General features: G+C 39.6%; 1 protein-coding gene across 2 annotated transcripts in view; it reads left to right on the plus strand.

The window, feature by feature from the left end:
- PIK3C2G (phosphatidylinositol-4-phosphate 3-kinase catalytic subunit type 2 gamma) overlaps window positions 1-23,394 on the plus strand; it is a 307,338-nt gene that overhangs the window by 77,025 nt on the left and 206,919 nt on the right. The window contains exons 3-6 of one of the 2 annotated variants that reach the window (XM_068948368.1): window positions 14,423-14,572; window positions 15,784-15,873; window positions 17,075-17,213; window positions 19,468-19,599. The gene's annotated coding sequence lies outside the window, so the exon portion shown is untranslated. Of the gene's footprint in view, window positions 1-14,422; window positions 14,573-15,783; window positions 15,874-17,074; window positions 17,214-19,426; window positions 19,600-23,394 lie in introns of those variants that run through there. The other variant, XM_068948374.1, reaches the window with a different exon arrangement.

The following is a 23,394-nucleotide window of genomic DNA, read 5'->3' on the forward strand; positions in this document are numbered from 1 at the left end:
ACCAGAAAAAAAGATCTTGAGATACATTAGAAATGACCACATCTATATTACCTGAATCAGTAGCAGGTAAACTCTATATTTTTTTTACATATATTCTAGACTCTTTAGAGAAGGGGCTCTTTTTTCATCATGTTTTCTTACAGCCTGTGGCAGAATGAGGTCCAGATCTCAGGTGAGACATCTAGGTGCCACTGTAGAATGCCATAGTAATAAGAATTGAACTCTGGTAGTTTGAGAAATGTAAGCTTACTTCATAGGAATTTCTCTACTCTTTTTTTCTTTCTTTCTTTTTTTTTTTTTAAAGCAAATTTTACCTCAACTTTCAGATTGTGTACCCTTTTATTTCTGTCATGTCAGATGATGTTGAGAAGACAGAAATCCCTTGAGCATCTTTTTTTTTTTTTTTGACTAGACAAAATATTTTTGGGGAAGACATTGCAGAGAAGCATTTTTCATTTACAGTTCTCAGTCCCTAACTTGTGATGACTCACAAGCAGGCAGGAATGTTAGCAGTGAATTTATCCTCTGAGGTTCCATCTGATATGGCATTTGAGATGATTAGAGAAAGAAGAGGAGGGATTAATGTGAAATATCAGGCACAGGAACGTCTTGTGCCAAAGTTGAGGATCAAATATCAACCTTTGGAAAGGAATTGCAAACTGAGAGTCAGAATCATGATGGTATAAATGAGAAGGTTCAAAGGCCAAATATTTATCTGTTGCTTTAGTAAAGGAGACCCTGGACTTTTGGAGGAAAAGGGAAGTGACAGATAATCAAATCAAAATACAGAATTTAAGGTTGCTTAGCATGCAGGTGAAGGGCAGGATAAAATTGAATGTAGGGACATGATGTAGGGGGTAGTTTGAACTTTGCATTTGAGCTGCTATTGATGAGGCATAAAGTTCTACTGTGTTCCTTGAAAGCTCTCTCCTGCTGTTACATTTGACAATGATTTTAGTGAAGTATTTAGTGTACCTCCTGTCTTATGCAGGAGGCAATGAAGAAGTACTAATATAAATGAAAAGTATAGGATAAAAAAATCACTATTATTGCATAAAGAAGAAGTATATATCATACTAGCATAAACTCTTCTAGAGAAGTACAATCTGAATCTTAAGAGAAGAACAGTTTCTCACCAGCAGAGGCAGTTCTTGGGGGTTTTTTTATTGTTATAATTGTTGAAAGTGAAAGTTTGGCTTCTTGCTGATGTAAGTCTTTCTTTAGATTTTCTGTTTAAATAGTCAGATATAGCTCTTTCTTTACAGATTCCTCTGAAGGAATACGATTATAGCCTCTTCTCAACCATATCTATTGTCAGTAAATTCTTGTATATTGTACTATCTTGTTAGAGACTATGTAAGTTTTTGTTAGTCCTGAATTTTTTCCAGTATTTGTTTATGTAAGGTTTATAGTAGTACCATGCTAAAGATTCCTTACAACACTACTTCACTAAAGGTGTCTTGTACTAAACAAGTCCTTTTTTCTGTTTATTTTTGACAGAAAAATATTTTTTTCTGTCCATTATAGACATATCTGTGCCTGAAACCAAAGCAGAAGCAGATAATACTAACTGCTGAATGTGTATAAAACTGGAGCTCCATTTCTATAGATTTTATGCAAGCACACTCTAAAATATCCCTTTTGCTATGGAGATCCCAGTAAAACTGGGCATCAGACAGCAGCGCACTGCTTATGCAGTGTTTTCATTAAAAACCAACAGTGCTTCAACCTAAAATTATCTCTGTTACCTGAGGTATTTTTGACATCACATATTTTCACTTCACTTCACTGAATATGCAGGCTTGGCCAGGAGGCTGGGCAGAGGAGTGAAAAACCAAAAAGCACTGTTGCCTGACTTCTCAGAAGAATGTGAGCGAGAGCTGAGATAGTTACAAGTGATAAATCGTGAAGAACAGAAGTCAGTGGCGTGAAATCTATCTCCAGAATTTCTTCTTGGGTGTGTGGAATGGAGGAAGGGCAGATGGGTGTAAAGTAAGGATAACAATATTAAGACAGATACAAAATAAAGAATACGGACACTTCAGTGCTTTCACTTTATAAACAAATAATGGCAGTAGTAAATACACAGTGCAGTATTTGGGCTCACCTCTTTAAAAAATCTTCACTTCTAGTAAAGAATCTCTGAAGTGTCTTTACCACGGGAAAGTGGTACCCTATCAATGCAATTTGATTCTGGCTTGATCATTTACATGTTGCTGGCAAACTCAGACTGAGTTTTCTAGTTGACTCCTTTAAATGTCTCTATACATGTTGTTTCAATGTAAAACTTTCACACTATCAATGATCTCCACAATATTCCTGGATTATTTAAAATTTTGACTGACTGACTGACTTTTTCGTTCCCAAGTACAAATGGGAATAAACAAAAGGAGGAATTGAGACACTGAGAAAGTGACTTAAGTTCACAGAGTAGGTCCAAGAGCTGAGCCCAGACCCCTTGATCCCCTCTCCAGGCACACTGGATACCAGTCATGGATGACAATTCCTGGATGAATTCTAGATTTTCATCCCTTGACCCTTATGTGATTTGTCTTTCTCTGAAAGTCATGTGGCACTTTGTTGCTAGGAGATGCTTATTTAACCTAAGCAAAAGTTTCAGAAGTGTCAGTCCTTTTTGCATGGTTTGATGAGGTCTATTTGAGTTAGAAATCCCCATGAAGTATGCTGGAAATGGCATGTCAGTGAAGAGATGCCAAAGACTGAAAGGAAAGCAAAGACTGAACATCTCTCCGCAAAGAGGTTGCTTCCAGCGCTGATATGAGCTATATTGACAGTACTCAGGTTATATTGATGTATGGTCAACACTGTGGATTTATTATCCATACTAAGCCTTTTCAGTGGGCAGAAAGCACTTCAGCTCTTAGACTCCCAACCTGTCTCTTTTTTATAAAACACTAAAATTCTACTAAGTAAGAAACATTTTAAACAAGTTTTATACCAACATTTCAGTATTTAGCATGAACATGAATTTATTTCGAAGAATCTTCTGTCTTCCTAAAACAATTAAGAATTCATTTTTTTCTGAGACTGAGGCAGTTTATACTCATGCTAACTGTAAATACGCTGAAGCCTTTTTCTTGCTATATTGAAACTAACAAAGAAAGGAAAACCCCTGATATTTATATACTTTTTTTCAGAAACTTACCATCTCTGTATAAAGAATTAGGCACAACTAATTAGCTAGGCATCACAACTATGAAGATTTCTGTTAACTGAACTTCAAAGCTTTTATGCTATTTGCAGTAGAGTGCACGTACTATGGTCGTCACTGTGCTCATCTGTTGCTTTTCAGAGTTTTAGAAGTAACATGAGATATGCATTGATTTCCTTAATAGAAGCCAGAAGTGTTGGGATCCTGATGGTAGAACTAGGTTTTCAAAATCTAACAGAAGCACATACAAAATCGAGCATCCTCACACAGATAGGGTTGAATTTCATTTAGATAAGAGATCCATTTACGAAAACTGGATTTAAAGGTGAATTCAAGCCAGACCCACAGGAAAGACCTTTTAGTTTATCAAGGCTGTTCCTTTGCTAATGGGGACTTACTCTTCATAGGAGATTTAACAAGTTAATATTTTAAGAAGAACCTCTATTCCGTGTTTTAATGGAAACTTCTGTGTCATTTGTAATCCTTTGTCATCCTGTGCTTCTCTCGTGAGTGTGCTTCCCTAGATTATTCCTGCATGTGCAAGGACTTTAATTCCCACACCAGAGGTAAGGAGATCCTTGTGTTCGCGTCCTCTCCCAAGTGCGCACCCGTACCGAACCCGCTGCACGGGAGGGGAGACTAGACTCCAGGATCGAGCTGGCACAAACAGGAAGGATAAGGGCTAACTGAGAACCATAAGGGAGAGACCTAAACTAGCTTAGAACTCGATACCATTTCAGTCACTCGGTCAGAGGACTGAGAAGCTCTGGCACCATGCTTCCCAGGAGGTCAGTTCCTCCTCAGCCAGAGGTAAAAACAGAGATTTGATCCTTTGCAAATAATTTTCTCCCCTTAAACACATGATTTCATGCTTATAAATTGAGGTTTTAGTCTCGTTTCCAAGTTGAAAACCTCTTTTTCTTTGCCCGTTTGATCAATTTCCTTAGATTCTGCTGTATTATGAATTTTCCTCAGGGGTATTTGCAACATTTTCCAATGCAGTGTTGGTTGTGAGTTTAATTTGTTGCTTATTTTCCTTTCTGCTATTTGATTTGAATTTTAATATATTTAGCATTAATAATAGTCTCTACCTTAAGTAGTTTACAGCAACAAATACAGATGTGTAGAAAACATGACCGAGAAAGTCTTATTTACAATTGTAAACTCACCTCTTGAAGCTATTGTGAAAGCACTCTCTTGCAGAATGAGACTTGAGTGAAAGGCAGTTAATAGCTTGGCTTTAACACCTCTTTTTCTCCCTATTGTTCTAGGGAGAACAGCACCTTCAGAAAAATACTATTGACAATGACAATAGGTACTCAAAGTTCTCTCAAAATTGCTAGAACGTTAATAATATTTAAGGAGGCTTTTTTCCCTTATATTTACCTTATATCCTTTATTTTTTCTGCACTTAACTCGGTGCTCTGATGAATGAATAGGTGTACACAGAGCACTGATCCTTATCTGATTAGCCTCCAGGATCTGATTTTGTCTCACTTAGAGACAGAATTTGGCTGCAGTTCAACACTTGCTGCTGTCATGCATGTTGCTGGGTATAATAAGAGCTACTTTGTCACTGTAATGGATTACTGGAATGGGGACCAGCTCACCCCTGTTGAGCAAAGAGCTGAGAAATGTGCATCACTTTACGAAAGTGTCCAAGTCCTGTTGACCTTAGTATGCGTTACAGGGATGGTGTGCACTGATGGGCTTTGTTGAACTTGTGCCTCAGTTTTGCCCTTTCTGTTTATTAGGTATTGATGATTTCCTCTGCTGTAACAAGTCTGTTTCTGGGACCTGTTTTGTGCCACAGTACTGGGCCTTCCACTACGCTTCTGACAAATCTCGTAAGAATTAAGTTTTACAGGAGCTTAAAGCGCTGTTAATAACAGGGCAGCCCTTATTTTCCAAAAAAAAAAAAAAAAAAAAATAATCCTTTTTACTAGTATTTTAAAGCCCAATGCCAGATCTAACCCATATGCATTTTTAATGTGTGCGAACACACTTATTAGAGACTAGTGAGATTTTCAGGTACAGAAAAATTGCGCTACCACAATACACTTACAGACCACTTCTTGGTGTGAAGTTTTCATGTTTATGAAAACTTGGAAGCTAATTTGGAAATTACTTATGCATGGACATGCAAGCGGAAAGGTGTTCAAGATCAGAGAAACCAGTGACAGAGAGGAGAGTACTGTCTGGTGCTCAGCTGACTAGATGTTTATTTCTTCTGACAGCCACGGAGAGCAGTTTACAGTGGGAGGTTAGATTTACATCACCTATGCTGAGGAGATGCTGCTTCTCAGTTCACGTGGAGATAGTAGACGGTAAATATGTGGTAATTATTAAAGGCCTATGAGAAGTCTGGTTTGCGTGAATTTAAAAGCTACTGCTCCTGGTGTTTAAGGTCTTCCATCTCTGCTATGTTAGATGAATTTTTTTTTAGCAATGGTTGGTTTTCATGCTTGGCAGTTCCCTTAGTCCATTGCTTTGCTGGTTCAGTGGTGTGTTGCAACTAGAAAACTGTAATCTTTTTGAAGTTCCTTTTTTAAACAGTGTTAGCTCAGAGGCCGTCTGTAGGTCAGCTGTACAACTTCAGCAACACAAGCAGAAGTCAGTATGAGTGGGTGTTGCATGCCTGCTTTCTTTGTGAGAAAAAGCCAGCCAGTGAATCATCGCTGTCAGGCAAGGGGTCTGATCAGCTCTTGTTGCACAGTTGGCCTCTCCTCTTGGATTTTTAGTACTGGGGCCTACTTAGTGTCCAGCTGTCAGAGTATTTTACAGATCGTAATTGTAATTTTTCACTTGCCTGGATTTTCTCTTGTTTAACCCTCAGTTCGGTGACCAGGGCTGCGGTCCCTTTCTGGTTGATAGTGAACCTGAGCAGAAAATGCTTGCTTCATGTGAAATTGTTCAAAAGAAGTTTTCTAAAATAAGTTGAAAGGACTTTTTGTTTGTTTCCTTATTTGCTTTAAAAGAAGGGAGAGGATAGTCCCCTAGAATGAGACCATGTAGTCGGTTCGTACGCTGAATCAGTGGGCACTATGTTCTCATCTAGGGTGTTTGACCAGAAAACCAATCATAGAGTTTAGAAACTTTTCTAGTGGAAAAAGAATACTGTAACAAATTATAAATTCCCAGAAAAGGTTTTGATTTTGAAAGATTAAGAACTTAAAGTGAACAGAGATATTGTTGAAAAATCCGTGGTTATCCCCATCCAGGGGCCCTCACCATGAGAACCGTACAAGTTCACCTACATTCAAAACCTACACTCGCCTTTCTGTGCTCCCAGAACTTGGCCCAGGGACCAAAACAGACTTTATTCTGTTTGTAAAGCTGCTTTCACATAGGAAGAAGCAAATTTTTGCTGTATTAGTGCCTAACAGATGTCACTGGTCTAAATGAGTAGCTTCACCCGCATTGTGCGGTGTCCCAGCATAAGCCTCCCTGATATGTGTTTTATATAAGGAGCAGAGAAAGTCTTTATTAGTTACCCTCCTCTCCTTTAAATCTACCCTGTTATCTACTAAGTACAGTGTGCTGGTTAAAGCTACACTAGTACACTGTGCCAATTGGTATAGCATGGCTTAGCTCAAAATCCTAAACTACAAGCATCATGAACGTGTCACTCTTCAGGAAGACGGCTGCTGCCTTTCTGGGCTGCTAATCAGGAGATCTAATGAGTATTGTTTTACTGCATTGCATTCACAGACATACCATTAATTCTTGAAGTGCTTCGTTAGTGCTCCAAGTCTGATTGGCTTTCCTTTCTTCTCAGCAAAGCGTGGAGTGGGAAGGGCCTAGCTAACAGGCCTCCTTACTAAGGGCTTACTCTGCAAAAGCAGCCTGCTGAACCTGTAGATGAATAAACGGAAGTGTTGCAAAATGTTGTAGTTCAAATTAAATGATGTATTGTAACAACAGAGTCAAATCCACTTTCAAAAGCACTGTGGTCATGGCCATAGGACTTCTACATTCCAGCCAAATATTTCAGTACTGAAATAGGAGCCAGTTTTATGGACCTGGTGGCAGAGTTTAAAGCTGTATCCTAATTACTGACTGACCTTTTTGGGGGCTACAGGGGCATGGCCAGGACAGCAATGCTGGAAAGAAAAGCTGTTTAAAAAAAAAAAAGTCTCAAAATCAATTTTGCTTGGAGTTACAAGGCTGTTTGTTTGCGTGGTTCAACGTGTAAGATGTTAAACATTTTTGACCCATAAGAAATTTGTAATATTTAATAAGTGGCTGAGGTTGTTTACAGATGCCTTTGAAATACCCAAATATTTGGCAGTATAAAGGACAAAATACCGAATTGCACTAGCTTCTTGGCTTGTTTCTTCCTGACATGTTTTCCTTTCCTTACAGTTGTTCTATAGTTTTTGTGGATACACTGTCATTTTTGGTCGGTTACTGTTGGTTAGACACAAGTGCCAGTTACAGTTGCCCTTTTAAAACAAGGTGAAAAATAGCATGCAAAGAGCTATAAAGAGAGGAAGGTGCAGGAGGCAGCTAGAGAGGTACAGTAAGGTTGCTGTAAGTGTTGGAAAAATAAGACAGAAGGGAGAAATTCATCTAGCCTGGAGAAAGCCTAAAGGCATTGAAAGGCAGCTCGTGACAGTGTTATCCAGAGCCCCTGGTAGTCTAGAGGTAGGTTTTTTATTTTAATTTATTTTATTTTCTTAATTCTCTGAGAGATTGATCCATTAAATGTAGGTCCCAAATCACCTCCTAACTGGAAGTAAAAGTAGCTCTAGGGGTGAAGTGGTCTCTTTTTCTATTCTGTTTCAGTGCTTCAGCTACTTTACTTTCCTTATTCTCTTTTGTATTCAATTTCCATGATTTATTAGTTTTTTTTTCTCTACAACTTTGTTTTTATTTCTGTGACATCTTTCTGTTCTGTTTAAATATTTTTTTGCCTCCACTGCACTTCTGCTTTAGATAATTCCTTCCTTTCTCTACTTATTTCTTTTTACATCCTCTGCTGCCCACTCTGATGCCTTTGTCTCTTTTGCTCCCCTCCTTATTTGCTGTTCTTCCCCTTGTTCCTAATTTTTTAATCCATTGCCATTCTGCATTGCTTGTCTTCTTTTTTGCCATTTTTCTTTCTTAATTTCCTTTCTTCCTTACATCTGGTAGTATTAAGACATCGTTATATCTCAATGTGTTTTAGTAGCACTGAGATCAAGGTGAAATATTCAGACCAGCGAAATTATGTGTGAGTTGGAATTAAAGACAGATTTCTTCTATGTTCTTCCTCATTTTTTCTCTCTGAGGATAAGGTAGAGGATCAAAAAAAAAAGTTGTATTTCAAAAGTGTTTTTCTCATGGTCAGAATGAATTTTAGCAGATGATAATTCCTTACTTAGGTGGCCAAATTGCTTTCAATTAATTTGTGGCTGACCTCAAGTCACATAAGCACCCTAAAATCAGTGAAGTTTGAGACCATCATTTTGTAGCACTTCCTTAAAACACCTCTGTAAAAAAGAGAAAAGATGCACAGTAAGAGTTATCTCCAAAGATCTAGAGACAGGTTTTCAGGAACTTTTAGAGATGAATCTTTATTAAAAATCCTCCCCACCTATAAAGAGAGAGGGAGGCAAGTGAGAAGGAAATGTAGAGAGGGGATTTGACTTATTCAAGTCACACAAAAGACCCATGGCAGATTTGGGGGGGGGGGGAGGGGGAGAAAAGGAGAAGAGCATTTAAATCCTTAGTCTCCAGTTCCAGTGGTTTTTATTTGTTCATTTGGCCATGGGAGTTCTTAGTTCTTTTACATTATATAAAACTGTTTTTCTTCTGCTTTCATGCTATGCCTCTGCTGAGGAAAACGCCATGTTTAGGATGTGACAAAATGCAATTGTCAAGGATTAGGACTATCTTTCATAACTCAAGTGCCTTCCAACTTAAAAGGAATATGAAAATCCATAGTTAGTTCAGAAGGCTTATTTTTCCTCTCCAGATTAGATTTGAATAGCAAAAGTAGAACCGATTTAGGAGTAACCCCTTCAAAGATGTAATACCCTGAAAATAGCAATTTTTAAAAATAGTCTTGATTCTTTCAGTCTTGCAGTGGACTATCCCTGGTACCATACTCTTTTATGGTGCTTTTCTTCCACACCTTACAAAGAGCTTTACAAGGAAGGTCAGTATCATTATTCACATTTTACTACCAAACTCAGCCTTACACGAAAAAGGTTTGAATCTTGTATAAGATTTTTCTGCTCTGCTGTCTAAGGCGGAGTGGAGACCTGCAGTCTGTGGCAAAAAGCCCCATTAACCTCCAATGGGGCTAGAATTCCACCCTGAATGCCTGCCATCTATTCTATTTTCTCAGTTCTTAATACCCTGGAAAATTGAATTCACCGAAGCAACATCCTCTTCAGGCCAGGCTCCAGAGATTTCTACCTGAAATTCAGCCCTCAGAGATCTGGATGGCTCCCAAGCTTTTACCTTCTGGCAGATGGAGGAACAAGGGTCCTTAAAGTCCACCCTTCTTTCTGCAAACTTTCTGAAAAATGTTCACTTAAAAAAAGAGAAAAAACAAAGGAGTGTTTTTTAAAAGGGAACCTTATTTTGAGTAGTGCAGTTTGCTTTTTTTTTTTCTTCAACAAGCTATGTTTAGCTGCAAGAGGGTCTCTTTCTCTCGCCTTGTCCAAATATTTCAGTGGTAAAACAAAAGGATTCAGCAATATGGGCCTGAGAAAGTGGTAACTGAACTTCAGCTGTTCATTGGAGCTTGTAGTATCAGAGGAGGTAAAGGACGATAAAAAGAAAATGGAAGTGCTTGAATCAAAAAACTGCAGTGCAAGACAGCTTTCTTCACTATCTGTAGACCTCTGTAGACTTCCCAGCATCAGGATGGCTTAAGCAAGATAGGAGGCACCATCTGCAATTCCAGGTTTCTTCATTTGGTATATATGTCTCAAGAAATGTATATCCAGTGCTTAACTGTAGTCTACCCAATTAAAGCCTTCTGGCTAGAAAAAGCGAAGCAGTGTTTTCAGCAGTGAAAGCACGGACTTGCCTGAATCCTGTGCATCTTAAAATTTTAGTGACCGTGACTTCTAAATGTCATTGAGGCTGAGATAGCTGGATAGTCAAAGTTCAAGATTTCTAAACTTTTGTCATAAATTCAGGTCTTTTAGCTCTTCCTGGATTTTCCCTGCTTAAAGGTATTTTAGGGTAGAAAAGAGGATACCATAACAGTCCTTGCACTGGTTCGAAGCTCAGAGGGCATGGAAGGTATCTTGCAGTCCCAGCTGTTTCTGCTGTGTTAATGGCACAGAGCAGCATGAGGCTTCAGGGCTTGCAAAATTATCTTATGGCAGCATAAAGCCTTCTGTATGTAGAGCAGTTAGTAAATTATACACTTTACTTTTACTGTGATTTTATCCTTCTTAATCTAAGTTAACGAATCTATGTTAATCTAATCTTGTTAATTATTTTATGTTTAACAAAACCAGAGACTGGTTTTAAACCCAGAGACTGTTTATGAAAGAGACTTTTTTCATAAAATTGCACGTGGGATTAAAGATGAACCCCAGCCAACCCCAGAGAAATCTGATGTGAGCTTTGAATTTTCAGAACACTGAAATTCACTGGCTACAAAACAGTACAGCAAAGACAGTGCAAGTTTCCCTTATCTTGCCTTCCCCTTGCTGTGTCCTTCCCAAGGAAGATGGAGGTAGAAAAGCAGTGATCTTGAACCAAAGTCACACAGGTGTATTCTCAGAATTGTCCAAATGATTTAAGTGGATAGTTGAGCTTCCATGCCTGTTCAGACGTTCGCCACTCAACTAATAACAGTTAAGGTGAATGCTTTTTGGTTTTTAGTACTAAAGAGTTAAGTCTTCAATTACAGTTTGTAGATTTGTGGTCATTTAACCCTAACTCCTTTGAGGTTACTAAAATACATGCGCACAGCCTACTGCTTTGGTTAGGACTCACTTTGTTTTACTGCAGTCAGTTTTCTTGGGCCTCATTGTGCAAGTTCTACGTGTTTTTGTGAACCACGTCACTGTTAGAGGTTCCCTCCCTCACCCAAAAATATTTTGCATCAAAGTGAAATATGTGCTACTCTAACCCAATTGCACCAAAAGTAGAAAGGAATATATTAATCTAAAAAGGGGATTTTGGTCAAAGTACTGCCCCCCTCACGTGCATATTTTGAGCACTGTGCAAGAGCAGCAGGATTTTCTTATATTCTGTGATGGAGTGAGAGGGGTGGCAGGGGGCTTGTTTGAAAGGGAAAGTATGTAGAAAAAAGAAGCTGGTGTGGAGGGTTGGGGGAGAGAAAGAGCCCTTATGTGGCTTCTGTCCCTCAGTTTAAAATTGTCAGGTTATCACTTCTCATCACAAGGGTTCAACGGGTTAATAGAAAGAGGGATTTTCATTGCACTGTGCACAGTACCTATGATAGTCTCGGTTTAAACTTAAAGGACAGGTGAAAACAGAGAGAGCGCTGAATGCAATATACTGGAGAAATTGTTCATTCCTGTGAAATGCTGACCTCTGTCATCCTGCCAAGCTGACTGGGCCCTAGGGTGATTGGCTGCTTGAGTGCTGGTTGCAAAAGTTAAAGCTGCCTGGAGAGTACTTTAAAAGGACAGTGTCAAGGTTGGTGTACCCAAAATCTGACCTATCATTTCTTTTTCCCTCTTACATCTATTTGGAAAGTTCATGTCATTCCTCTTTATGTTTTTAAAAATCTTTTCCTCTAAAACAAAATGCTTCAAATGCTATTGAAGGCTAGTGATTAGGAGGAGAAGCTGTGAGAATTCAGTGGTCACAGTGTGGCAATGCAGATGTCAGGAGCAAGGAAAGATCCTGAAATACAGCACACGTGTGGAGACTGACTTTGAATTAGGTGATGACTAGGAACAGAGAATTCAAGTTGAAATGGGTAAGGGATCAATGAAAAAGAGGAAGGCATATTTTTTACCAGTGAAAATATCGGTGCAAATCCAAAGTTAATTCAAAACCTCTGTTAGTTTTTATTCCAGCAGTTTTTATTCCAGTTATATGTGCTGATGCTTCTTTAGGAATATAATCAGTTTGTTACCTATAATCCTTACCATAAGTGAAATATATCCTTTCCTCTCATTTACTTTCTTTGCTTGATGACTTAATTAAAAACCTATTATGTCAATGCCATTTTCTTCTGTGTGATATAAGATCCCAAGACCCCTTGGTCAGTATTATAACCTTGCTATGCTACTTACTGTAAAAACTCACAGGCAAATATTGCAGCTACTCAAACAATTTTTAGTCTAATTGTAAAAGAGATGAAACAACTACACGTGCAAAGCATAGAAGAAAAAGATAGAGGAAGTAGTTAAAGCAAAGAAAATAATTTTTGCACTTAATTATGGTGTTTCCCGGGATATGCAGGGGAAAAAAAACCTCAAAATATGAACTCTCTGTGGGTTACAGTCAACCATGTTACCCTGTAAGAGTCTGGGGGCCCTCAGATAAAAATGATCCTCATGTAATATAATGCATGATCACAGGAGGCCAATAGGATTAGAAACGCGCATTCACTTTAAAATTGACCTCTCCAAACTTTCAAGAGTTTTTTCTGTTTTCTGGCAAGGCTTTTCCATTGAACAGTGAGGTTCATTTCCGATTTCCTTCTTGGTTCTTAAAACTACACAGCTAGTACGAAACCCTGCTACATGACAATCTTTTCCCTCTCTCTGAGATATCCTTCCCTCTCCTTATGCTACTGAGCTGGACAAACTTCTAATTCTGGAGGAGCAGTTTGCTTTACCCTACGCTGTGGAACAGGGCATCTGAGGTGCATGCGAGGAGCATGGAAGGAGGTCTCACAGAGACTGGTCCGGCTTCAGGGCTAGAGGAGAGAGGACGGAGAGAGGGAAGAGTCTGTTTGAGAGAGAACAGGTTCTTCTGTCCCTTCCCAGCCTAAAGTCTGGTAATTCAGGCTGTGCTTTGTGAGTAGCATTTTTGCAAAAAGTCTTAGAGGGATGAATTCAATTCTAGTACATGCTAAGAAAGATGTTGACTAAAGAAAAAAATGTCTTTTCTGAGACAAACCTCTTTGATAATAATTTCTAAATTTTGTTTCTCTTCATAGCTAGGATTCTTCATATCCACTAAAACAGAGTAAAAACCCAGGCAGCAGTAAAGAAGCCGTCTTGGTTAAAAGACACTCTGTCTCCTGCCAGCCAGGCTATTTAGTGTTTATCTCTATTACAGCCATCTGTAGCTAATTGTATAGTTATGGTAATAGTGCCCTCCAGAGGAATTTTGAAGAAATTATACTCGGAGCTAATACAAGAGATGTTTTAGAGGTGAATGCAACAGGAAATGAAATATTACTAAAATGATAAAATACTTGAACCTCAAGGGAAAAAGATCTCAATATCAAAGTTCTTTCTATTTTGCCTGTGCATTTACATCTAAGAAAAGCATATCCTAGTTAAAATAGGTTTCTTTATAACCTGATAGCAAACACAAAGTTTGCATAATTCTGCTTGAATCAAGGATATAAAAGCAGTTCAACCAAGTGAAGAATGAGATAACTCTTTCTAATTTGCAATGGTAAAGGACGTGGACAATACATTATGAGTAGGCTCCAGCCTCTCTCTAGGCCGTCTGGATTTATCCTGTACTTGCAGTTGTAATGTAGACATGGCACAGTGAATTGAGGCAATCAGAGGTAAGTGCAGATGTTCAGAGTTTTGTGGGTGAAGTTTATTTTGATCCAAAGGTAAGACCATACTTATGTTCTCAAATTCCACTACAGAGCTCTTCTGGCTGTGTGTATAGTTACAGTCCCAGTAATGTTAACATTTGTAGTCATATGAGATATGATATTTGCACAGCACATATCTGTGATATCATTAGCAGCAGGCAACTCCATTTTGTAGCTCTTGTTACCAGGATTTTGCTGTGGCCTTGCTTTCTGTTGCAAATGGCAGTTGTTTGTAACGTGTTGTGACACTAGGCCTCAAAGGAAGGGCATGTTATTGTGGTACAGCATGATATTTTATTTTAGGCCGTGTCCTGGAGGACAGTATACAACCTTCCAAGATGACATCTCAACACTGGAATGTCAGGTGTATTCAAATTCTCTCTCTCTCTCTCTCTCTCTCTCTCTCTCTCTCTCTCTCTCCCCCCCCCCCTTTTTCTTACCATTCTGAGTATTCTGAAACTCTCCTTTCCTCCTTCAAAAAAAAAAAAAATCATGGAATCAAAATAACAGTGAATTCTGTATTCCTTTGCTTTTAGGCTTATCCCAGGCTCCTATCTGACCTGAACACTGTAAATTTCCAGTCAGGTCCCAGCTGAGAGCTCTGTACCAGGACAGCTCCCGCAGTGATGCCACCAGCACTGAACGGAGCAGTCTGGTATTTCCATACTTGGGATCAGATTGATCTGGTAAGTTTAGTACTTGCTTGGGAAAGAGAGGAGATGGTTGTGCTACTTGTGACATGTCTCTTTGTAACACAGTCGTAGCATTCAGTGTAAAATTTCTACTAAACCTGAGTTTCTTATTTTGCAAATGAACCTCAAATGACAGTGAAATGAGCTAGACGTAGGCTAGTGAGGCAGGGGTCACAGGAGATCAGTGCCAAGCGTAGGGAATATACCTAATCTGAAAACTTGCTCCTTTTTTGCTTTCTCCAGCAACTGAGGTGGAAAAAGTCTCTCTATCCCTGCCTGCATTCATGTCTTCAGTACATGGAGGTTTTAGCTGTTCATGGGCCATAGTGATGAATGGTACTATTTGTTTCTTTTATAGTAGCTATCCTTCCAATAAAGTATCAGGAAATCACTGTCTATGTAAACACTATGAAACATTTTGGATAAGGAATTTCAAGGGCTTTTTGGTGGGAAGAACTGTGTTGCTTTTGCCTCTTCTCCTTTACTAAGCTATTGCTTCCCACATGATCTGATCTCACTGTGAGCTGGGGACTTGTCCCTGGAAGACATCAGCAAACCACAGAGATCATTGTACAAAGCAACACTGCAGATACCAATTCCTTCTCCTTGTTTTCCCCTGAGATATCCCTACTGTAGCACAGTTTTCTCTTTCTGCCCTCCCTGCCTAGGCCTCACAGGCTCCCCTCTGATTCATCCCCTCTGATGCTTCTCATATGAAGCATTATGCTGCTGACTTTAGACTCCTTGCTGAGCACCGTTTTATTCCTGCACTAGAGAGGAAGATAGAGCAAGGAGGGGAGGCCAGAGGGGCAGAAGCAGAGTTCAGCTGGGCTGCCCAAAACAATGCAAGGTGGAACACAAATCAAAGCCATGGCTACTACAATGTTATCAGTACTTCTGGTGTCATTTTGTCGTGTGTATGTTTAGAGCTGCAGAACTGCTGTTGTGTGAATATATCACTCAGCCCCTTTGGGTACACCTGACTGGTCCAGGTCAAGTGATCAGAGTCCTCCTTATTGCTCCCCTGGTTCATAAATACAAAAGCATCATGGCCAATAGCAAGTGCAGGCTAGCAGAAGACCTGACACAACAAAGAGCAGTTACTATTATAAGAATAATCTGTGCAGGTACCATTGATGAGGAAGGTACTTTGGGGTGATAGATGAAGCACTACATTCTCTGCACAGTAGATATCTCTTTGCCAGCCACTGATTCCAGGTCCTGTCCAATCGTGGTGGAGGGCTGCTGTGATCTTAATTTCGCATAGCGGTTTGCAGAAATACGTGTTATTGCAGGTAAGCAGTACCTTTGCATTATTTATGTGAAAACTCAAGTAAATTGTTGTTGGCTTTCATGCTGCAGGTAAAGTTTTAATGAAAACAATAATGAATGCTTTGCTGGTATGCATAGGCAATCTAAGTATGCAGCCAAATTAGCTATCTCAGCAGATGCTTTATTTCCTGAATTGCATATACGGAATGCTGTTCAGTTGATTTAAGAAATTATATATACACTCACTGACCAATTTTTGTAAAAGCCTTTTTTTTTTTTTTTTTAAATACTCAAAGCAATTGTTTCAGTCATACTGTGAGCAATTATGACAGTGAAATTAAAGTAGAAAGTAAGATGCAAGAAGCTACCTGGGCGCAAGAGTTAGGGAAAATTCAGAAATACGGTAATATTTAAGATGTTGTAGTATTGCAATATGTGCAATACTGTAGTTATAAACCAAGCATCTTATTGGAAATGCCAAATGAGACAAAGTTAGTAACTGTGTAAGCGAGCTTTTGTTTTGACCTTAGGATGCCTGTGTTCTTACGCTTGAACAGTTATTAATGTGTTTTCTTTGATAAAGACACGAGAGCTGATTCAGATGTTAGGCTGGATCAACACTGGTATAATTTCACTGATTTCACTGAAGATATTCTTGTCATCGTTAAGAGAAAAGCTTTCAGTCCTACTACTTCATCGGAATAATAAGCAAACTCGTTTGATAATTTTCAGCAGTCACTGAACTGATGCATCATGTGAGCCAAAGGTCAGCTCACAGCAAAACCAACAAGGGGGACAAGTGTGTCTTTATCACTGTTACTCCTTCCCGCTTTTGCAGTTGCTCAGCAGCTGTCTTTAAAGCCCTGCTTAAGTTAGGTCCTCTTCAAGGCAGTGATAATATTAACAGCTCCCTGGGACAACAGGAGGTCATTCTGTCAGACTAGAATAGCAAAGTCACCTTGGCTTTGTCACCCAGGCTCACGTTCATCAGAGCTCTGTGCTTTGGGAGTGTTCTCTGTCCTCTTTCGCTCCAGAAATCCCATGCACAGTGAGCTTCAAATTGAGGGGGTCTCAGGAATGGTGATGAACCACCTCACTAAATTTTCCATATTGGAAAACCTGCTGTAGTTGCTAAGGGAGCTTATCTGAACCATGTGCCAGTATCACAAGACTGTTTGGACTTTTTTTTTTTGTTTGTGTGTTCTTTTTTTTTTATTTGTACAGTGTATGTGATATGAACAATTTAAGGTCAACAAACCCCTGTTGAGTGCAGTGGAATAACAAAGCTGAATTTCCCATTGAGCAGGCACACTGGAACGAGGAGGTGGAAGGAATAGAAAACATAGCAGAAAAATCACAAAAGGTAAGAGAAATGGAAGAAAAGAACATAGTGAAATTTAAAAAGCAGTCTGAACAAAAAAGCTTTGGTTTTAAGCACTGCTCAGCTTTGGGAGTGACTTGACTTCTCTTTTTCTGAAGCACTTAATCTCCTTTCTTGGGTCACCTAATGTATATTAGGCTTATACATGTATATTTTAATCTGCCTGCCTGTCTGTCTTCAACTCTGTATTTTAGGATGATTGTGGTGAGTCTGCTCTCCATTTCAGCACTCACTTTTCTCAGCATTTCAGCACTCACTTTTCTCAGCAATTTGATCTTTTGAAGCTGGAGTCACTGTTGCTTCCAAAAACAGTTCTGTATGGCAGAGCGTGCTGTTGCTTTTGTGGGATCAAAGTACAAAAGGTGTTCAAATAGGAGGAGAGATTAAAATCCATAGTCTACTTTTAGTCATGGCTAGCTTTGCAGTCCTTGTGTGCAGACTGTGGAGGTAGATCTTTCACAATAGCATTTTTCAAATATCAGGAGGGTGTTAGGAACTTTATCTGTTGTATGTAGGTGTCAGAGCTTGTGAGAATGTTTTCCATATTAAAAAAATGTATTCTATTTCTTCCTCATGGAAAAGTGAAACTTTGCTGCCCCCCACCCCCCTTGTTCCCTGTCTTTTTCCTGATATGTTCTCCGTTAATAAATAGAAGGTGAAGAGTGGTTTCAGAATTCAAAAGTCCTTTTTACCCTTTACAATAAAGTTCTCCTTTAGGGATGAACCATTTCGTAATGACGCAACCACTGTATTGTGTTTGGCACTTTTATTTTCCTTGCTGTTGTCTTTTGTTCTTTCTAGTAGCATCTACTGTGCTGGGTCTTCTCCAAACAGATAAGAATGCATAATTCCTGCCCTACGAAGCTTGTGAACTAGAAAGAAACAAATGGCTGTGGCACAAAAAACTCAGCAACATTGGGGTAGCTGTTAGTCACATCTTTGTATTACCAGAATTCTTGTTCATCTCTTGCTTAAAAACAAACTAAAAAAAAAAAATCTTGCCCTTGATCGTTTTTCATTTTCCACCAGCACGTGGAAGAACTCTATTGCACCTCTATTACAGTTTTGCTGATGCCTTGTCGTTGCCTTGGTGCAGCAGTACTTTAAAGCACTGATCCAAGAGAAGTAATATCGCATCAGCCACAAGCAGGGTCTCAGACATCATCAGTCTTTCTTGTAAAGGGTAACCTTCTGACAGGGGCCATATTTGACAGTGATAATGATAGATATGATGGCATTCTCCTTAGCCAGACATAAAGCTTAATTGCTGTTGTGCCTGACATGGTGATCTCTGTTTCTTGCATCACGGTTCTGGAGAAATGACAGTAGGTGGCACTGGAGAACAGTAACATGGACTGTCTGATCTGTTATGAAATGGAGCACTTCTTTCCTCATTGGCTCTGTGTTAAGTTAGGTTCCTGGCCCCATCGATTGCTGAAACATTTTGCTGCGTTCCTTTTGCAAACCTATTATACTCAAAGCCTTATCCACATCCCTGGTGTATGGAGGATGCGGTTTGGGGAAGCTCTAAAACGTGTGTGAAGCAAGACTGAGAGGCAGAGCTTGCTGAAAACGCTGTATTTCCTCTTGGGGTGTAAGAACAAAACTTTTGCCAGCTCCTTACCTGTAGCTGTGCTTTTTATCAGAGGTAACTCATACATGCACACTCACAGCTAATCAAGTACGTGATGTTTCTTTAATTTTAGTGAAATATAGACTCCTGCCAGCTGGTGGAGCAGTGAGAGCATCTAACAGAAGAAAGGGAAACATGCCAGTAGGGAGTCTCCAGTTTGCTTTGTCTCTAGAGATTATGTCCCAGGTGCCAGACAAAGAGCAGGGGAAGGTTTTTGGTAGTTCTAGGAGGGAATTAGGGTAGAAAGTGACTCATAGGTTTAGCGCCTGCCATTTAGATGGGAAACAGAAAGCAGAAAAAGGTTGACCACCTTCAAGCCTAATTAAAACCCTGAAAATGTTCAGTTTCCCAAGGCAAATCTTCATAACCTTCTGGAAATCATTGTGGGGAGAGAGGGGGACATGTCCCAGCTCAGTTCCCATTACGTGTGTAGCTTTCTGTGCTTGCTTGGGAATATGAACTCTTTCTGTGCATGTCGTCTCTGTTTTCTCCGCCCTCCTTTTATTATGTCCAATCACTTTAAGATGAAGCAACAACACGCAGTCGCACTGCCATAAACTCTGAAATGGCAGCTCCCAAAATTGGTGTGTTCCTCGCTTTCAGGATGGCTTCACAGTAATCAGTGGTAACGGCTACAGTGCAGCATAAATGCCACCAAATAGTTTGTGGAGCAAGCTGACATTTTAAGAGTTTGAGAATGTATGAGGAAAAATGCATCACCTTTCACCAGCTGAAGTAAGTTTTGTCCTTGGCTAAATGCTTTTAAATCACAGTGACATCATTGACAGCCTTTGCGGTTCTTTGAAGGGCAGAATTTTCCCCATAATGCTTTATCAAATTCTTCCTTCGTTTCAGCTTGTTATCAGATGTGAGATATCTGCAATTAATTATTAACTGTAAATGATTTATTCTAATCCATTCAGTGTTACTGCACAAGGTTTTATAATTGAAATACTGTTTTGTTTATACCAGCTCCCTCACCTTCTGTGAGGATATTTTCATGCCTGTGACAACTTTGGAGCAGATTGGGATTGGGATTTTGTGTGAATTCTAAATGGCCACTTCAGTCAAGCAGCCTATAGCTTTTTAAGGAATGGTATGAAGTTTAGAGGCAGATGGTCCCTGAGGGAGGTCCCTCAGCATTGTGCCTGGAGCAGCCTCTGCTGCTCCCTTTTATGGAGAGTCCTGGGCTGCTCCAGTTCAAGGAATATGTCTGTGACTGGTACTGTACTTACTCCAGCTTTTCAGCAGGCCCTCTGCAGAGGGGCAAAGGTGTCATCAGTCTTTGGGAAGCATCACAGCATGAGGAAGGTTGCCCCCTCCATTCGACTGTCCCAGGTCTGTGTACTGAGGAGCCAAAGCCAGGGGGCGCCTCTGCCGGTGCCAAATGTGTACCTTCCCTCTCTCCTGTGAGCAGAGCTAAGAGAGAGCTCAGAGCCTGCGCCCCTAGGGGCAGATAGATAGAAGCTGCATGGAGATGGAGAAGAGAAAAGTTTCAGAACGCCTTTGTAATGCTGATGTCTTCCTGAGAGCCAAATCTTTCTAAGCCTTCTCCATGGAGAAATTGTCTTGTTATTGTAAGCATATTTGATACTTGTCCCGTAAGTGTGACATCATCTACCACCGTGTTAAGAAAAAAGTAAGGCTCTCAAATAATGAGGATAACAGGTAAGGTGTTACCTTTTTATTGCTACTGGTGTTTGAAATTTCCCTGAAGGAAGATGTGGGAAAGAATCATTATCTTAGTAAACCGGTTAAACAGGAAGGAAGGCTTCTGACGAACAAATTACACCGCCTTGATATTGAAAGCACGTAGGTCATCTGAACGTGACTGTGAACAGGAAGAAACAGGAGGCTGTATATTCTTCTAACAAATTATGTATTTCAGGTAAGAGGTTGCAACAGATATTCCTACTGGTTAGCAAGTCGCCCAGTAGTGTACTTCTGGGTTCCGGTAAAACAAGAAAACGGAGCCTGCAGTGCACAAAGCTTTTTATATTAGAGTGCATGCACGTGCTGGAGGAAGGAGAGTGTTTTAGTATACTTGGACATGAGCTACCATGTTGTGAGCATTGTGTAATGCTGTCAGCTTGTTTGTTTTATATTAAAGATTTTACAAAGTGATGGGATTGTCTCTTAAAGTCCCAGATGTCAGAACCATGTGATTATGTGAAAACATCAGCTGTCATTTCAAAGGAAAGGAAATCTTCCTTATTCTGGGGAAGAAAAAAGAAAACTCCAAAATATGAACTCAGAAACCATGAGGCAAACGAAATGAACCTTAAAGCTTAACCTTTTTACATTATAATGTTTGCCTCATTAATGAATTTTGAATCTTCAGGGTTGTCAGTGCCCTTCACTTGATTCAAATGCAGTAATATTGGCTCGGAAAGAGCCAGATCCTTTCCTGAAGTTTAAGTGGTGTTTTGAGAAGGATGGGGAGTTGGCATAAATACAGAGGCTAGTCTTACTAGCAGCCTAACAGATGAGTCTGACAACAGTGAGATTTTCCACATGACGTGCTGAGTCTCCCGTCTAAATGGTTAGTTTTATATATGTGTCTATATAATAGAGATATGGTGCTATAAACAGTGCTGTACATGTTTCTGCTATCTAACTGGACCTCCCTTTGCAGTGATCTGGGCTCAGAGAAGGGAGCCTGCTGTGTTATGTGGTCATCTCACGTGGACTTCTCTTTCCACTGAGGAAAACAGAGGAGCAGAAAACACAGACCATACTCCTTGCAGCCTTTGGCACTGTATCTAACCTGCTTTAAAAGACGGCTAGGAAAACAACACTTCTGAAAAGTCTGGAGTGTACAGGAGATAAACATTCGTATATAGAAAGATGGAGGTGGTGTGTGTGTGTTTGTGTGTGCGTGAACATTTTGAGAAATGTGAGGCTACACATAAAAACCTTAGTGGTGTAATAAGCAGGACTAGCTATCAGACATTTCCATATCATTATAGTATCACAGAGCTTGTTTAAAATGCAAAGAAAATATTTCAGAAACAGTTGAAAATGTATGAAAAGAATTGTATTTCTGTACCTCTCTTATAGGCTTTCATGTAGCCATTCTTTATTAAGAAAGGTGGGGCCAGAGGGAGAGATCATGTTCTCTTTTATTTTTCCTGAAACATTCAAATTTTCCAGGGAAAAAATAGAGTAAAAGTTCTTCTCTTGATTTAATGGAAATACTCTTTTCTCCTTTCTTTCCTTTATACACCTGCTGCAGAAATTGGGAGTGAAGGAAGTTGTAAATGATGGCAATTTAGTAAACAAACAAACAAACAAAGACCTTTATTCATTCCCCCCCCCCCCAAAAAAAAAGGGTATCATCTTGGCCCCCCAAAAATGGGGTGAAACGCAGGATTCACTCTGAGGAAAATGTACAGGAATTGGCTTATAATGTGAAAGAGAAGTCCAACGTGCAGGGCCTCAGCCAGAGTTGTATGTATAATTTTGGTAATCTGGCTTAGTGCATCTTCACTAATGCTTTTTTCAACCCAGCTAAAAGCAAACTGAAGCACACAACGTGTGAAATCACTGAGTTGAGTGCTTGAAAGAGTAGTTGGGAATAACTTGGAGAATTAATTTCAGCCTATTTAACATTTCATTTCTCTTTCTTGACTGTGGGTGACAGGAGCCTGTGTCACCTAGAATTTGATTTCAAATAAAACAAAAATAAATAAAGCTGTGGTGAATACCAGCTGCTGTAATATAGATTTTCGTTGTAAGGCACTATTATCTAAGCTAATACAGTATAGATCTTGGGGACATATTGGAAAAACTATTTGTGGTGCTAAGCTTTAGCAATATCTGAGAGTAATTTTCCTCTTAGTAGTATTTTTTTTTTCTGCTAGGGAATGCATTTTTTACTAAATTATTAAATCAGGCGTTTCTTTTCTGTGATAAAGTCCCCAGCACAATTGCGTATGTTGTGTAGTACTGCTGCTCCATGCCTTTTCTGGTTTTAGGCTACGTTTGTGCTAGTAAATTTAACAGGCCAGGGCCTTGAGGGCGAGTGACACAAAATTGATGATGTCCTTAGAGCTCAACTCTCTTTCTGGAAGAGGTAGCCTCTTGCCTACTGGGAGCGGTATCCAGTAGATGCTGTCCATCTGAACCATACCCAGGGGAGAACGACTTGGCAAATGCTAAAATCATATCAGGAAGCATGTTTAGTACAGCATGAATGATTGTGAGCCACTGCAGGGGACCATGCCTTGACCTGTTGATTTACTAATTGAAAGATACAACTTCAGGCTTTGGAGATAAACAAAAGAAAAAAAAAAGCTGAAATTGGTTTATATTTGCTTTGATTTATATGCCATATTCAAGCTTTCTGAGTGTTCTTTGAATATTAAGTGGAGAGCCAAGTCTTCTCTGTTTCATCCTTCTTTCACTTGCTTAACCTCTTTCTTCACCTGACTACACTAGGCTAAAAAGTGATAGGATATAAGGGAGTTTTCACAGGCACAAAAAAGCTGTGGAGACATGAATACAACTTCAGTTAAGGTAACATTCAGT

Source organism: Struthio camelus, chromosome 1 (genome assembly GCF_040807025.1).
Source record: "Struthio camelus isolate bStrCam1 chromosome 1, bStrCam1.hap1, whole genome shotgun sequence".
In the NCBI taxonomy this organism is placed as follows: Eukaryota; Metazoa; Chordata; class Aves; order Struthioniformes; family Struthionidae; genus Struthio; species Struthio camelus.